Genomic DNA, 17,318 nt, shown 5'->3' with positions numbered 1-17,318 from the left:
ATAACTTCCTGAAAACTGGCTCCATAATACAGAACTAGGTAACTAAAAGGGTTAGCTCCTTATGCTACATAAATAATTATAAGGACATTAAATATTGGGAGCCCTAGTGCAAACCAATGACTTTAGAAGAGCTGCAAGTAGTCCTTCTCTTTGGTGGGACCCGTAGCAAGGGGCCTTATCTCATTCAAGCCCTTCTTGGTTTCTGACTGTAAAGTTATATGATTTGGATTAAAAAAATTCCTATCTTAATATTCTTGAGATTGGAAATGGAACAGCTCAGGGGTCAACATTTAGTAATAACCAAAAAATAATACAAATCCAATAAACATATATAAAATATATTCCTTTCTATTAAAATAATCTGCATTACAACACACCTATAAAGAACACTAAAAAAAAGTATTTTCAAAATTCATTCCATTTTTTTAAGCCAACATTTCACTGTTGGGATCTCAAAGCAGGAAAGGACCTTCATTTTACAGCTGAGGAAACAGAGTCTAGATGGATGAAGCCACTTGCCCAAGGTCACATAGCTGCTTTGTGAGGGAACCAAGACCAGAGAACCAGGCACATGTTTATTTCCACTAGCACCACCCCTTCAGTACAAAACAACATACTGAGATATCCACATCAACCCAAATCAATGAATTTTGTTTTAAAATGAAACTGTTTCGGGGCACCTAGGTGACACAGTCTCTTGAGTGTCGACTCTTGGTTTCCACTCAGGTCCTGATCTCAGGGTCTTGAGATCAGCTCCGTGCTCAGCACAGAGTCTGCTTGAGATTCTCTCTCTCCCTCTCCCACTGCCCCTCCCCACTCTCAAATAAATAAATTTAAAAATAAAGTGAAACTTTCAAAAAACTAACTTTTTAGATAAAAATATTTATCAGTGCTTATATATTTAAAGTGCTGAAATGTATGTTAAATCAACAGGACAAAATTTATAATCGTCATCAGGACCAGTAAAAGCCCACTCATTATAGAAATGGCTTTATCCATTTGCATCTTAAACTGTTACTAAATTCTACCCATAATCATAATATTGAGCTTTAAAGTTGCTCCTGGGACTCTCAGCTAAAATGATACATTCTCTGAAAATAGCTTAAAAGACATTCAAAGTATACTACTCCAGACTTATGACCAATAGGCTAGAAATAAATGCTGTCTTGTGTGCATAAACACAATGCTAATGAGTCTTAAGCAATCCACCATATTCTTTGATTTAATTTCCCTACAGTAGCAACCCTCTTGTACCAAGTCATCTACGCTTTCCCACTCAGTGTTCCACGTTGCTAAAAACACTAATCTGCAAAATGATGAGCTGGTCATGAACTTCACCTCCTCCTACAATCCCAATTTCTCCAAAAATATGTTCTATCCAATGAGCTCAGACAAAATTTAATTTCTTTTTCTTTTAAGCCTATTGCATTAAATATTTCATTGCTGAATAATCTAATTTTGTCTATTCTTTAAAAAATGTCATACAAAATTCTTGGCAGATTCAATTTAGAATTTACACAAAGCAGTTACACTAAAGGTACTTTCATTCAAAACTATTTGAGAATTTGATGATAACAGCATGTGAATATCACTTCACAATTTACAAAACATTTTCACTTCTTGCACCTCAATCAATAGCATTACTATTTAGTAAAGCAATTTGACAGTGCCTGGCACATAAGATATGCCCAACAAACACAGAATAAATGAATGAGCAGACAGATGAAAGAGCAATGATGTAGCTTCACATACCTAATGAAGGACACACTGATACTGTAAGTCAACAGAGAGCACTATCAAGTCACCTTAGAGGCAAACCTAAACTCAGATGTTATGCAAGCACCTACACAGAAGTAATTTAAATCACAGTAACGATTCTTCCTTATTCATTAAAGTACGTTTACAATAGACCTCCACTAATTGTGAGGACTGGCACACATTAAAATTATCCTCCTTTTCTCCACGTTTTTTGACACTTTTTGTTGAGAGGAGGTCAAGTTTCAACTCCCAAACAATTAAGCATCGACACTGCCCAAAATTATCTTTGTGGGAGGAAGGCAGAGAAAGAATGGCATATTTTCTTAATGATAGTTTTAACAATATTTAAAAGATATTTGTTTACATAAGGCAACAAACCAGTTTTAAGCAATAATCAAAGTTTTTCAAACATCTTTCTAAAATATCATTTCAAGAAACATGTAACATATGTATATGTAGTCAGTAAACAGGTATTGATTGCCTATTCTGTAACAAGGACCACACTGAATATACAGGGAGGCAAGCAAAACAAAGTTTTTAAAAATCTTTTCCATGCAATAATTGATTATCAAAGTGCTTTCACATATTTGTGAATCTGACTCCAGAAACAAATCTGTATAGTAGCTACAGCATCTACAATTCTGAACCCAGGCAAACTGTGACCAACCAAAAACGCCATTATTCCCTCGCCGTTACCATAACCAGATAGTGACAAGTAGCAAGTGTGACCACCTGTAATTCAAGTCTTCTATCAGTTTGGTATGCTTTCTACCAAATAACCCAAAAGGAACTCTCAGAAGTATGTATAACATTTGTGAATCGCGGCGAACATTTTTTTCTGTATGGAGTTATTTTTCAAAAGTCCAGTAAACACAATGTTTTCAAATAAAAATCAAATATGACCGCGGCATCACAAAGGAAATGACACCAACAGAAGACCAGAAGGTTGACAAAGTTAAAAGGCATGCCAGCAATTTTCTTTTTTACAAATTAGAACAAGATTCACAGGTTAGTAATTTCCTACATGTTAATTTCTAAGTTTAAAGCCACAATACTGTCCATAATACAACTCCCTCTAAACTATATCCTTGGCTGTAATTAATACTATGTAAAATATACTTGCCCTGAACCACAATTTTTTATATTCTTTAGCTATGCTTGGCCAAACTGAATTAATGAAGGCCAACTAAGGTGCAAAGACAAGAGACTATTGCTACTCTGAAATACAAATGATTGTCAAGGGTCACCATAATACACTGATTTCAAGAAATAGGTGAAACTAACATATACCATAATAAATGCATAAGGTCATATAAAACTCTTTAAAGGATTTGAGGGAAAGGAAAAATACTGAAATGAAAGGGAAACTCAAGGCAACTTGCTCTGCACTTCAAATAACTCTCAGCCAGTCTGTCCCTCTTAATAGTTGTTCTCCTGTTCATAAACCTGTCATATGGGGAAAGTGAGCCACACAAACTATGTATTTTGGATATCTTTCCTTTCTTCAGAGTACAGTAACTGTGGATTTTCTTAAAACTAATAAATATCTTCACTGTTTCACCCTACAGGAAAATACTTGAATAGGCATAAGCAAGATGTCCAACTTTCACAAAAAATTTCAGTTCTTTCAACTTGGCAAACTTTGAAATATACATACAAAAATGGAGAGCATTTCCCCTTCTTCTCTACCTCAGCTTAGGGCATTTGAATGCCATTTCAACCAACACATCCATGAGTAACCAAAAAAACAAAAACAAAAACAAAAACAAACAACTTGTGCTGGGTCCTGTATTTAATACTCTAAATTGAAACAACTAGGAAAATGCCTATTGGATTCCTCTGGTTAACCTAAACCACTGAACAAGCTATAGACAAATGATCCCCTACCCTACCTTTCTTATATTTAGTGTGGTTTCTCTCTACGTGAAGGCATCTGTAATATAACAGGAACAGGTTGAAGGTTGCCACTGAAAGAATTTCGGTTGCACAGCTGGCCAAACTTTTCCAACACACATGTAAAATCCTTCTAAAATCTGCCCTGGGGACCTCCCTGACAATAAAATGAAAAAAAAAAAAATCCGCACATATACACTAAATACAATCGATATATGGTCCATTAAATGTCAAGATCAGCTTGACAGATTTTACCCCGGATTAAACTGAGAGTTACCCCACAGGTATGGAATCCTATGACAAAGCTCATCACAATGGTGCATCAGAAAGAGCACAGCGGGGGGCGGGGTGCAGTGCTTGGGTGGTTCAATTAAGTGTCTGCCTTCCCCTCAGATCATGATCCCAGGGACCAGCCCTTCAGGGGGCTCCCTGCTCAGAGGGCAGTCTGCTTCTCCCTCTGCCTCTCCCATCCCTTGCCCCCCTACCCACTGCTTGTGCTCTCTCTCTCTCACTCATTCTCTCAAATAAATTCTTAAAAAAAAAAAAAAAAAGAAAAAGAAAAAGAAAGAGCACTGGGCAGGCCCAGAAACTGGGGTCCCTATTCCCAACTCTGCCCCATCCAGAGTGACACTACATAAGGTCCTTTAATTAATTCTCTGTGCTTCACTTTCCTTAGCCATAAAAATAAAAGTGTAGTATTAGACAAACTTAAATAGCTTCACAGCTCTTCCAGAGTTGATATTTATGATTCTTCAAGTTAAAATCCACCGAGTACCTACTTCACTTATAGATGGCATCTTCAGTGACACCATCATGATTATACACAGTTCCTGTTCTCAAAAGTTGAATACATAGTTGGGAAGATGAGACATTCAAACACCAATCCCACTTAGACAAAATTTGAACTGAACTCCAATACTGGCAAAATACCATTTCCTCCCCTTCCCATCCCCTAGACTCCTAAACAGAGTCAGAGGCTTTCTTAATTAATATGAAAGAAAATTTCTCACTTGAAAGTCTTCTGGAGATTTCTTCTGGTAAATCATTTTACTTTTCCCTCTGAATATTAGCAAAATACACCCATTTCACATTTCACAAAATGTGAAATCTCTGCAGTTGGTGATAAATATAGAGTACTGAAAAGACCACTAAAAAGCAAATCTACAGGTCAAGAGACATATATTATCTATTAACTACTATTTGAAGGCTACCTGGCAAAGGAAACCTGTTTACATCTAAATGCCAAAAGACTTAGGCACTACAATAACATATGTGAACAACTGAGGCATTGAACTTGGCCTCTGAAACAACTGAAATGAAAAAAAATGTTATGGATCTGATGATATACTTTTTTTACTCTATTAACGTGATTTCTATGGAAATTATTGTACTAAATTACTGAAACTGAGTATGTCACTGGGAAGTCTAATGAGAGGTACAAACAACTCAGGAGAAACGCTAAGGAAAAAAGTGTTTCAGAACGAGGACAAACAGAAATGGATTTTTATAATGCCGCGTTAATAAGTGTTTTCTCTTGTGAAAACCACTTTCAAAAGTAGCAGGGGCTGTTGTGAAGATTAAACCAATTGACACACGTTAAGCACCTAGAACAGCGCCTGGCACGTGGCAAGTGCTCACCAGGCACTGGCTGACATTGACCCTAAACCTGACCTAGCACTGTCATATGTGAAAAACCATGATAAAATTTTCAGTTAATATCAGATGATTCAGGGCTATCCTTCCAGGTGACTACAGAAGAGTGCATGCTGTAGAAAACAAGGATTCAGGATACCAGTGCACGTTCCTGAAAGCTGGAATTAAAAACAGAGCAGCTCAAATGATTTAAATATTCTAACACATATCTACAAAAATTCATTACGTGCATTAAAATGTATGTTAAGAAAAACAAAAATGCCAGTCAAATTTTAAGACTGATTTGGTCAAAACAAATGAAATGGTTTATTTCTCTGTCTTGTATCTTATGGTAGTCAAATATAAATTATTGTAACAAGTATTTTTTAATGCTTAAAACTTAATCACATTATAAAGACAAGATCCTATCAAATCATGCTAAAAATCCAATTAACATGAGTTAACAATAGTTGCCTTATCTTCTCAAGGGTGAATTCCTGAACTAAAAAAGTTTAACAACAAAGTGTAGCTATCTTTTCACAAAAATATGCAAAGTTCAAGTAAACTCTAAACTTCCACAAAAATCAATTTATAAAAGAGGTTCCTCTTTTTAAAGAAAACCAAATAGCTGGAAATTTCCATCAAATTTTTAAGAAATAAAATCTCTTATATGTTTAAATCAAAAGCCAGAGTTTAAAAAAATCTTAAATCCCTACTTTGCACAAGATTCTATTATGCTAAGTACATTTGTCCTAGGATGTTTAACCAAAACATGTTTAGATTTGCAATGATGCTGAAAACAAATTCTCTAATGGTAGTAATCTTCTGAATGAAATGTAAATAAAGTTTTTAATCAAACTAGCTCCTGGCACACAGTTCACACTCAAATATTTGTTGGAAGGATGAATGAAATCTTATTTAAAATATTTTACAGCTATAAAATTACATAAACCAAAAAGTCTAAAGCTGAACCCTTAAGTACTTTCACATACACAACTTAAACTAAGAATCAGTGTCAAACTAAAAATGAATTTTCAGTTGGAAAACAACTCACTAAAGTAATCCTTACAGAAAGACTAAGTGTAGGGGACAAAATGGATATAAATAATAGTTTCCTAGATTTTTTTGTAGAATTACTTTAGATACTTTTTAAATGCTGTGGGAAAACCTACTACGGCAAACACCTACCACAAACATAACAACTGAAAACTATAGCTCTCCAGTCATCTAAATTCCAATGGTGTCTCACTCATGTGATACACGCACTCCCTCACTTTAAAATTAGAAGCTCAAGCCAATCAAAGATATCGGGGTCAACCCTACTGAGACAAACAAAAAGCAGATCTTCAAATACAGTCTCCTTGGTAAACTTTCAAAGTCAAGATTATGTGTTGGCAAAAGAAAAAAAAAGTAACTACAGTTCTGATATATATCTTCCAAAGTATTGCACATTCACCTCAGAAAGCTAATAATTTACTAAGAATTAGATTTCTTTATAAAAAATACATTCCTGTCTCAGACAACCATTTCCTGAATGCTGTGTGTTGGTTTTAGACGACCATCTCCTGGAATACTCGTTTTCATTTGTACTATTCTGCAATGATAATTTAAGTTCTGAAAACAAACTTTCCTAAACCATGTTTATGGGACTCTTCCAGCTTTGGCTTTTTCAACTGTTTCCTAACAACGTATAACCTAATTTAATGTCTCCACCAAAACCAAAACCTGGGGGGTTGTGTAGTAATTTATAGCCTACTAGAAGATATAAAATGACCATGCCTTACCAAATATGGAACATATACCTAACATGAGGATTTGAAGAAGTTGGCAAGGTATTAAACTGCAAAAAGTCATCATTTCACATGTTTTAGCTACAGGACGAACTAAAGTGTGAACATTTTCTTAATAGTACTACTTAATACAGATACATAGGTTTCGCTGTGAATTTCTATTTGAAAATGTAATCCATTACAAACTACTGGGCTCTCGACCAATTACCACACTGGTGAAATGAGTTGGTTTTATTTTCACAAGGTTCTCTTGATGCAAGAAATGGGAGCATCCTACCCTTGGCTTATGGGTAAGCCTTTCCTCTGCCTTCAGAAGATAAACAGTCAATATCGGTATTGAAGACCCGGCCCCAAAGAGACTCAATCCAGCCTAAAGTGAAGATCCCCGGGTAATCCCAAACAAGGAGTGACCCCCGCCTGGGAGTCAGGGTGAACGGGGCGACCAGCCAGGCTTCAACTTCGGGCTCTGAGGGCCCAGTCAGCATCATGGCTGATGCAGACCGATGCGCAGGAGGAGGAGGTGGACGAGAAGAGGCCGGTTTGTTTACTTGCAGCCCGAGCCGCCGCCGCCGCCAGCAGCGACAGCATCACTGGATCCGCCAAACCCAGCATCTTCCGCACATTTCTATTCTTAGCACACAACTCCCAAGCGGATTAAAACCCCACTACTATTAAAAACACAGACGAGCACGTTACCCACCTCCCCCACACACCCCCACCCTCCCTCCAGGGCCGTCTTTTCCTGCGCGCCGACAGCCGGGGAGGGTGGGGAGGAAGGAGACCCCGGGGGACGCCGGTGCATCCTCGCCTGCACCCCACCCCGCGCGCGCAGACAGCCCCCGCGGCGGGGAGCGCGGCAGACGGCCCCCTCCCCCCAACCCAAACACGCCCGCACGGGCGCTCCCCGCGTTATATAAGCCCGCCGCCGCCCCCGCCCGGCCGGCGCCCCCTCCCCACGCCGCGCGGCCCGGGCCGGCGGGGAGCTGTAGCTGCGCAGGGACCGGAGGCGCCAGGGCCGGGGCAGCGCAGACGCGGCCGGTACCGCTAGGCCGGGAACACCCTCCCCGGCCCCCCGCGCGCCGCCGCCCCCCAGCTTCCCCCGGAAAGTGAAGGGGTGCCGGTGTCAGCGGCGCCGGGCATCCCCCGGCCTCCCCACCCACACCCACACCGGAGCCTCCGGTGACCCGGCCCCCGCCCACGCCCCCGGCGCGGTGACAACCCAGACGCCCCCGCCTCCCCCCCCACCCCGCCGCCCCCCCCCCCCCCCCCCCCCCGCCGCCGCCCCCCCCCCCCCGCCCGAGGGAGGCCCGGGGCCGGGGGCCCGGAGGGAGCGGAGGCCAGGAGGGGAGGGGGCGAGCGGGGGGCGGTGGCTGTTACCTGCAAAGGCGGCGGCGGCGGCGGCGGCCCCGCAGCTGCTCGGGCGGCGGCGGAGGATGGAGCCGGGGGGGCGGGGGGAGGAGAGGGGGCGACTCGGGGGTCCCCCCTCCCTCCTCCTCCCCTCCTGTCCTCCCCCCACCCCGCAATGCCTCTGGCCCCCCTGGAGCCCGGTGCGGCCGGCGGGAGGGCAGACGAAGGCTGCAGGGGAGGGAGGAGGGAGCCGGCCGGGCCGGGCCGCGGAGCTGGAGCGGGAGGAGGCGGCGGCGGCGGCGGCGGCGGCGGCGGCGGGAGGGGAGGGCGGAGGGAGGGCGGCGGCGGGGGGAGGAGGAGGCGGAGACTCTACATGGGAATCGGATATCGGCTACAAATTCAATTCATCACCAGAAAACACCGCTCGGGCGGGGGCCGGGTCACGCCGGCGAGGCGGCGGCGGGCGGAGGCTCGGGGCCCCGGGGCGCGCCCAGCGAGGGTCGGGGGTCTGCGGCCTCCTCTGGGGGTCCGCGCCTCGCCGGGGGGGACCCCGCCGCCGCCTCCCCGCCCCCTCCTTCCTCCCTCCCGGGCCGCCGCCGCCGATCGCTTCTCGCCGCCGCCGCCGCCGCCGCGGGGCTTGTTGTTGACTTTGAGGAAAACTCCTGACGTCAGGGGCTGGCTCTCGGCGACTGGCGGGAGCGGCTTCCCCGCGTCCCCGGCCCTGCCCGCCGCCTCTGCTCCCCTCCCTGCCGCGCCCTCGTCCGCAGGTTTCCCCGCGCCCCCCAAACCCGCGGCGCCCCGCGCCCCCTCTCCTCTCGCGAGAACATCCCCCCAGCCCGCCGGAGCCGACAGCGGGGGCAGGCGCTCCTGGGCGGGAAGTTCTGGTTCTCCCCGCGCCCTCGTGGCCCGCGGCTGCCACCGAGGCCCGCCGCCGCCGCCCCGCGGAGGTGGGCGGTGCCCCGGGGGGAGCTGAGCCCGAGGGCCGGGAGCCGGCCGCGAGGGGACCCCACCCTCCGCGCCCCAGGTCTCGGTCCCGAGCGCGAAGCCTTCCCCGACAGTCCCCGGAGACCTGGCCGCGCGGCCCGAGCACACCTCTCGGAAGAGCCCCCCCCAGCGCACTGGCCGCTGTCGCGATCGCACGGGGCAGACGGATTGCCCGAGCATCGGAATTCACTCTTCAAATGACACCCTTTTTAGGGATATTAATTTTCCTTGACTTTGGGGAAGCCATGATGTATTCCATTCACTACTAAGAAGATAACCATTTCTTTCTTTTGAAGTTCATGGCTCCTGAGAGAGGAGTGGAGCCATGTGGAGTGGAGACACTACTTGTGCAAAATGGCCACACTCTCCTCTACATCACAGTCCATAAAGTTATAAAAGTTTATTTTTTTCTGACACCATGGTTTGTCGCTTCTGGAGCACTTTGAAAAAACCCGTATTGTTTCACCACGTGGCTCTAGCCTTGTTGAGGTACCTGTTATTTCGCCCAATGCAAGATTCTTGATAATGCTCCTGGCTTCCTTCTGTAGAATTCCTCCTGACATGCACTTCCTTTTCTGCTTTTCCATGTCCTGACAACACTGTGACGGTAGTCATTCTCTTATACTGTGTGTGGACAACAGTATGACACCTGAGAAGAAGAAAAAAGGGGTGAAAGGGCTATATCGATTTCCCCCCATTCGTAAGGGATGATTCTAGAACAAAATTTGCCTTTTTAAGATACACAAGCCATCCCGGAGTAAAAGTCCTCAATGGCTGCTTTTCTCCTTTCCCCATAGTTCCCAACACATCAAGAACTGATTAATAAACATAGACTGCATCCTTATAGCGTTTATCAGTGCATAAAATGTACACAATTTATTTCCATAATTATCAGACCTCTAACAGTCCCTATTGGCAAAATGACTCGCTTACAGGTTCCTTGCTGTAAAACACAATAATGGGTCACATTTTTATTCTATAGGAACCCAACCCACTTCTTATTTTTAAGAAAGTAGTCCCTATGACGCCAGGGCTAAACAGAGTGTCTCCAAAGCTCTTGTAAATATTTAACTCTGAGAGTTGTGGCATTCTGAATTACTTATATCTCTTATCAATTTTAATTTTCATTTGTTTCCGAATTTAACATCAACATATTTGTGAGAACCAAATTTGTCCTGTAAGCCATAATGCCCCAAAATATTTCTCCAAGTCTCACCATATTGTATTATATCTTTGCGGGACTAAACCATAAAATTAAGTATTGTGCAAACTACAGTGGATTATATACTCTGGGCTTCATGCATTTGAAAAATTATAAACTTTTATTTCTACTCTACTTTGCTCTTCTATAGTTTTTTTCATAAATTTCTATAATAAAATCATGTCAGCTTTTACTATAGAATTATTATTTATTATAGAACTATTATTTATTTAAATAGCATTGTTCTTTCCCTTAGACTGTGCCATCTTGAATTTGGCAGAATCTGACCTTTATGGTATGATGGTACTCCACAGAGAGCGTATGCTAGATTTCTCCTCCTCTTCCTTGTCAACATATCACAGTCATAAAGGGAGCAGAGCACGTTTATCCATGAGAATGTCCCTCCCTAAATTTCAGGGAGAAAGCCCTCATTCTTTCTTAAGCCGGATATTCTTGGCTAACATCTCCAGTTGTAGTAATTTATGCATCTTAAGAAAAGTCTTCACTCTTCTTGACTACCAATGACTAAATCAGATACTGAGAGCTATTTCTTAGTACTTCTCCCACTTGAGGGGAGTTACTTAAACTGGAAGGTACATTTAAAATTTCAGGACCATGCTACTTCTCTGCCTTAATAAAAAGGGTATCTTGTCCCAAGGGTCTAAGATAGGATGTGGCACAAAGTACACACAGAGTGTTGAATGAATGAATGAAAAAATAAATCTGTACCCTGGGTACAGTTTATACAATACTTTCCTCTTGGGATGGCTTATTGGCAAGATCATGGATGCACTTGTGAGACTTGCAGACCTGAGTTCAAATCCTCTCTCAGCAGAATTTATGTCAGACAAGTTGCTTAACTTCTCTAAGCCTTAATTTCCTCCTTTGTGAACTGACAGTTACAACTACTTCAACAGCTTATTATGAGAATTAAATGTGATGAAATCTTAGACAGTATCTAAAACATAGTGGGTGCACAGCGAACTAAAATTCCTTTATCCTAAACATGAATATATTCATTATTATAACACTAGCTGCTACAATAAATAAACACAAAAATCCTGACACACAAGAGCAGAGGTGTATTTTTCATCCATGTAAAGTCCTGAATGCAGGCAAGGCTCCTCTAAACATTTATTCTTACAAATGCTTAGGGTCCGGGAAGCCTGAGTGGCTCAGTCAGTTGGGCATCTGCCTTAGGCTCAGGTCATGATCCTGGGGTCCTGGGATCAATTCTGCTTCTCCCTCCACCTGTCGCTCCTCCTACTTGGACTCTCTCTCTCTGACAAACAAATAAATAAAATCTTTAAAAACAAACAAATGCTTAGGGTCCGTGTTTCTTCCATGTCACAGCTCTGACATGTTCAATGCATAATCATGACATCAAGCAGGCAGAAGGGGGGAAAGCATGGGCAGTTTTCGACACCTCACTTCCACTCACATTCCGTTGGCCAGAACTCTCCTCTGGAGCCACCTAAGTACAAGGCAGGCCATGAAATGGAGTTAGTCTAGGCCAGGAAAGAAAAAAAGAAATAGTTTTGATGAGCAGCCAGCCAGTTTCTGCCACAGTTGGCTTCTGAAATAACCACGTGAAAGCCACGGCTGTAATTAATGAATATTCTGATGATTAATAGAGCAATTTTCAAAAGAGCATAGTTTAAACCTAGGTGTATGTAGCAATAGTTATTAGTACAGATTATCTTTTTCACAGACGTCCTTGTTCAGGTGTAGGTCAAATATCTGTGTTAGTAACACATGAGAATAGCTGAGAACACCTATGCCACCAATCTGATGCCACGAAACTGGGATGCTTAAAGCCCTCTGGAGACCTCCCTCTTATTTCATTGTCGGATTTTCTCTCCCTCATTCATATTGTCCTTCTAAATCTGACAGCAAGGGAAACAATCTCTAGATGTTACATGTAATCTTTCAGGACACCTGAGTCACAGAAATTACTGACCACAGGTAAACAACTGCTCAGAACTAGAATTCATGATCTAATTCCAAAGCCACCAGCATGCATAATTATTATACCTGGCTGTGTGGTAGAATCAGGGTAAGCAGTAAGATTAATATATATATATTGTATTCCCAGAACCCCATTTGAGGATAGAATTTTTAACTTCCTGAGGAGGTGTGCACGTCTAGCTGTTTCAGAATCTGCTCTGTGGGGACTGAACTTTTCAACAGTACAGCTCACAGTGAACCCACGACAGTGATTTCCAACCCTCACCTAGATAATTACCCCAACCCTTCCTCAGTTGTCTCGGTAAGTACTGTTCTGTTCCAGGAAGTGTCCCCATCCACTTAAAAAACAATGTCTTTTGCTAATGAAAATACCTTCAGAATCAACTGGAATGTTTCAAATCTACACCTGACTTCTGCGCCCCGGCCCCCGCTCCCACGACGAAGGCTTTCAATTGTTGAGTTTGTAATATGTCATTAAATAATCCTGGTTTGCTGTTTTATAGTAGGAGGAAATTCAGTCTGAGAAGTTTTCTCTTGGCCTTCACTTACGAGATGGAACTATGGCCACTTTAAGTTGCAAACACCGTCTCAATTCAGAAATTAGATTTTAATCAAAACACTGCATTTGATTTAGAATTCAAGCCTTCTTTAGGCTGGAAGCCTGTAGTGGGAAAGCAGGCAAGCTCAGCTTCTCGGTTTCTCCATCTTGTCTTCCTCGTCCAGCCCACTGGGTGAAGGGGAACAGTCCTCCTCCAGCGGGTTCGGTTGTAAGTCAGTTTTGCATCTTTCTGCCGAATACGCAGAACCAAGCAATGGGCTTTGCAGGGCACAGCGCACCATGAACATGCTGGGCCCCTTGTTGGAAAAGAATTACGAATTTCAAGATGGCGACAGGCGAACGTTGAACCAAGTGTCGCTCCCTGTGCGCAGGTGGGCTCAGGTCGCGCACCCATGACGCTGCCGGCGTGTGTTTCAGGCCAGATCTACAGCGGCTCTTTGGAGTCATTTCTGGGCTCCTCTAACTGCAGCCCCTATGACAACGGTGCCACCCCTCGCTCGTGATCCCTGTGACCTCTCAGTTTGTTTCCTCAGCACTGTTGGAGTCTCCCTACTGGAGTCCTCCACCCTCGGGCAGAAGGTCTCCTAGAAGGGACTCAAGATGGCCCCAGGCCAGCTCGCTCTCTCTCTCTCTCTCTCTCTCTCTCTCTCTCTCCCCCCCCCAGAGACTTTATCTGGGCCAAGGGAGATACTTACGCATTCTTCGCTCTGTAGGCCACTCGGTCTTGGTTCTGCCACAGAGGCACTTGGGGCGGCCTGCTTCCCAGTTTCCACAGAATCCCGTCATTGGAAGGAATGCATTGCAAACTCTCCAGTGAGCCCATGGAAGCCCATGGAATCCCACAGGAGCCCCTGGCATGAGCTGAAGAAGCATCCCCCACCCCACCCTCCCCAGTGGAGATGGTGACCTCGACCTTCCCCAGTGTAATCCCTTCAAATCTCTCTGTCGAATTTTCTCCGCTATTTTATATTCTTAAAGTGAATGAGCGTGTTTCAGTCATAGAATAGACTTTGAGCTAGTTCCTTCATAATAGTTACCTGACGTGAAATTCCCTGCTTTTTGTATCTTGGGATCTCAGTTAAAACTTCAGCTTTAAAATCTTATTAAAAAGCATATTCTTTCTGTGGTATAAGTATTTTGTTGTTTCTTATTTAGGTATGTGCTCACATGTATAAAAAAAAATTATCAGCTATTACCAAAAATTTGTACAAGGTTAACACGTGTTCAAGGCACAGTTGATTGAAATAGTATCTTCTTTACATTTGTTTATATTTCTTTTGTTTGTTTATATTTGTTTGACAAAATATGTGACAAACAACACATTAGCTTTTTCATATATTGTTACCTACATTGATGATATTAAATAATTAGACTTGCCTTGGTTAATTTCACAAAATTTAACTTAAAGAATTTTAAGTTGAACGCTATGAAAGTTTCTCTCCAAAGAGCCTACAACATATAAATATGCCACAAAATCAAAATCAAAATATGCAAGGACAGTTTGTACTGAGAGTTGGTCACTTGGATGAAGGTGACACTGAGTCAGGAAAACTTCTGAATATGGACATGAAGCTCAGATAGATTGTTTTTTAAATAGCATAAGCCTGCCTTGAGTTTTCTTTAATGTCTGTGATTGCCAAAGAGGAGTTGTCTTCCTTTGTTTTATATCGAAGTATAAACAATCTAGAAAATGATGGACTTTGCAATCAAGTATCCAAAATATATAAAGAACCGATGCAACTCAACACCCAGAAAACAAATAATCCAATTTAAAAAATGGACAGAAGACATGAGCAGATATTTCTCCAAAGAAGACATACAGGTGGCTAACAGATGCACAAAAAGACAGTCAACATCACTAATTGTCAGGGAAATGCAAATCAAAACTACAATGAGATATCACCTCACACCTGTCGGAATGGCTAAAATCAACAACACAAGAACAACAGGTGTTGGTGAGGATGTGGAGAAAAGAGAACCCTTGGGCACTCTTGGTGGGAATGCAAACTGGTGCAGCCACTGTGGAAAATAGCATGGAGTTTCCTCAGAAAGTTAAAAATAGAACTACCCTACAATCCAGTAATCACACTACTGGGTATTTACCCCAAAAATACAAAAACACTAATTCAAAGGGATACATGCACCCCTGTGTATATAGCGGAAGTATTTACAAAAGCCAAAATATGGAAACAGCCCAAGTGTCCAATGACTAATGAATAGATAAAGAAGATGTGGTGGATGGAATATAATGGAATATTACTCAGCCACTAAGAAAAATAAAATCTTGCCATTTGCAATGACATGGATGGAGCTAGAGAGCATAATGCTAAGCAAAATCAGTCAGAGAAAGACAAATACCATATGATTTTACTCATACATGGAATTTAAGAAACAAAACAAATGAGCAAAGGGAAAAAAAGAAACAGACTCTTAACTGTAGAGAGCAAACTGATGGGAGGTGGGAAGGGGAATGGGTGAGATAGGTGATGGGGATTAGGAGTCCACTTAACCATGACCGGCAGTGAGTAATGTAGGGACGTGTTGAATCGCTATATTGTGCACCTGAAACTAACATAAGCTGTATGTTAACTAGACTGGAATTAAAATTATAAACTTAATTTTAAAAAAAGAAGATGATAGACTTTGGAATGGATTTTGGTGTCTAGTGTAAACTTCTTAACTTTATCTTGCTCCATTGAAAGTGTTACTGTGTGGGCGCCTGGGTGGCTCAATCGGTGGAGCGACTGACTCCTGGTTTTGGCTCATGTCGTGGTCTTGGGGTCCTCAGATTGAGCCCCATGTTGGGCTCCACAGTGGGTACAGTCTGCTTGGGATTCTCTGCCTCTCTCTCTCCCTCTGCTCCTCTCCCCCACTCTCAAAATCTCTCTCTCTCTCTCAAATAAACAAATAAATAAGATCTTAAAAAAGAAGAAAGTGCTACCATGAGTCTTAGAGAGTAACAATTTATAAGAACGTCATGCTTGCCTATAGCAGGTCTCCTTCCACCTCTCATCTTCTGAAAAGTTCCTTCTTTGTAGATGTCTTTCTCCAAAAACCTGAGAAAAGTCCTTGAGCTGCATGACATCTAGATGTCTTATTTATGAGCCAAAGCTTTTTTAGACAATTCATAAGAAAAAAACGTATAAAGAGTGAGGATAAAGACAAAGTCCCCACTTTTGTTACTCTTCATGCCCTTCCTCCTTCGGGTGAAGGATGGGTTATCATAACCTCTTTTTCTTACATCTCCAGAGTTTCAGAAAGCTTATTTGCATAAGTGCTTGTCCAGTTGTCTTCCCTGATAAAATGTTTTACACCTCAGGTCAGGACTGTTCACATTTAAACATTCCCTTCAACTTAGTTCTGTAAAAACCTGATAACTCTAAAAAGACGAAGATCTCGAGTCAGCTATGAGTACAACCCAGTGCCTACTTTCAAGAGGCTCCATCTACTGGGAGACCAAACATAAATAAGCAACGATACACCAAATATGTGTGACAATAGAAATATGTGTAAAGGGATAAAAGAGCACACATGGGAGCATTAACAATTAATGAGAGGGATTAAGTCTGGCAACCTAAAGAGAAGCTAATGACATCTTAGCTGAGCTTTAAAATGAGGTCAGAAGTTGATGGGACAGGAGGAGACATTCCAGGCAGTGAAAGGAACACAAAGAAAAGCAAGAAAGAATAACATCAGGGACTCCGGGGAAAAAAAAGGGGTGCAGACAAGGTTTTAGGGACATAAAGAAATCTGAGCTGGTCCTGAAGAATAATCATGAGAGGAAATAAGAGTGTACATTTTGGCAAGAGCAGTGGAGAAGGAGAAGAAGGAAGAATCTCCAGAGCAACTATTGATGCAGAGTCAGGAGGACCAAGTGACCAGATGGTGGACAGGCTGATGCCCAGAATTCTGGCCTCATAACGCTGGGAGGAGGGATGGTGTGTGCACACATGGTGTGGTGTGTGTGTATGTGTGTGTGTGTGTGACAGAGAGAGAGAGAGAAAGAGAAAGAGAGAGAGAGAGAGAGAGAGCATGCATACACTGTGGTTGTTATTGCCTAGTTTGTGGGAGGAGGGTTGTCAAGAGGCAGGGTTATGAGGGAGAAAAGAGGGAATGAGCCATTTTGGACATGTTAAAATTGACATACACCTGTGAGACATTCAGGTAGATACAGTAATAAACACAG

The 17,318-nt window shown here is 42.9% G+C and overlaps 1 protein-coding gene across 1 annotated transcript in view; it reads right to left on the bottom strand.

Moving 5' to 3' along the window:
- The window catches only part of AKT3 (AKT serine/threonine kinase 3), a 318,344-nt gene extending 309,654 nt beyond the window's left edge, over nucleotides 1-8,690 (bottom strand). Inside the window, exon 1 of the mRNA XM_025877589.2 lies at nucleotides 8,451-8,690. The gene's annotated coding sequence lies outside the window, so the exon portion shown is untranslated. The remainder of the gene's footprint in view (nucleotides 1-8,450) is intronic.
- Nucleotides 8,691-17,318: the final 8,628 nt, after the last annotated feature.

This window comes from Callorhinus ursinus, unplaced genomic scaffold (assembly GCF_003265705.2).
Source record: "Callorhinus ursinus isolate GAN/ISIS: 27379988/994484 unplaced genomic scaffold, GSC_fseal_2.0 scaffold13, whole genome shotgun sequence".
NCBI classification, from domain to species: Eukaryota; Metazoa; Chordata; class Mammalia; order Carnivora; family Otariidae; genus Callorhinus; species Callorhinus ursinus.
The sequence above is the reverse complement of the archived record's forward strand: the minus strand, read 5'-3'. Positions and strand labels throughout refer to the sequence as shown.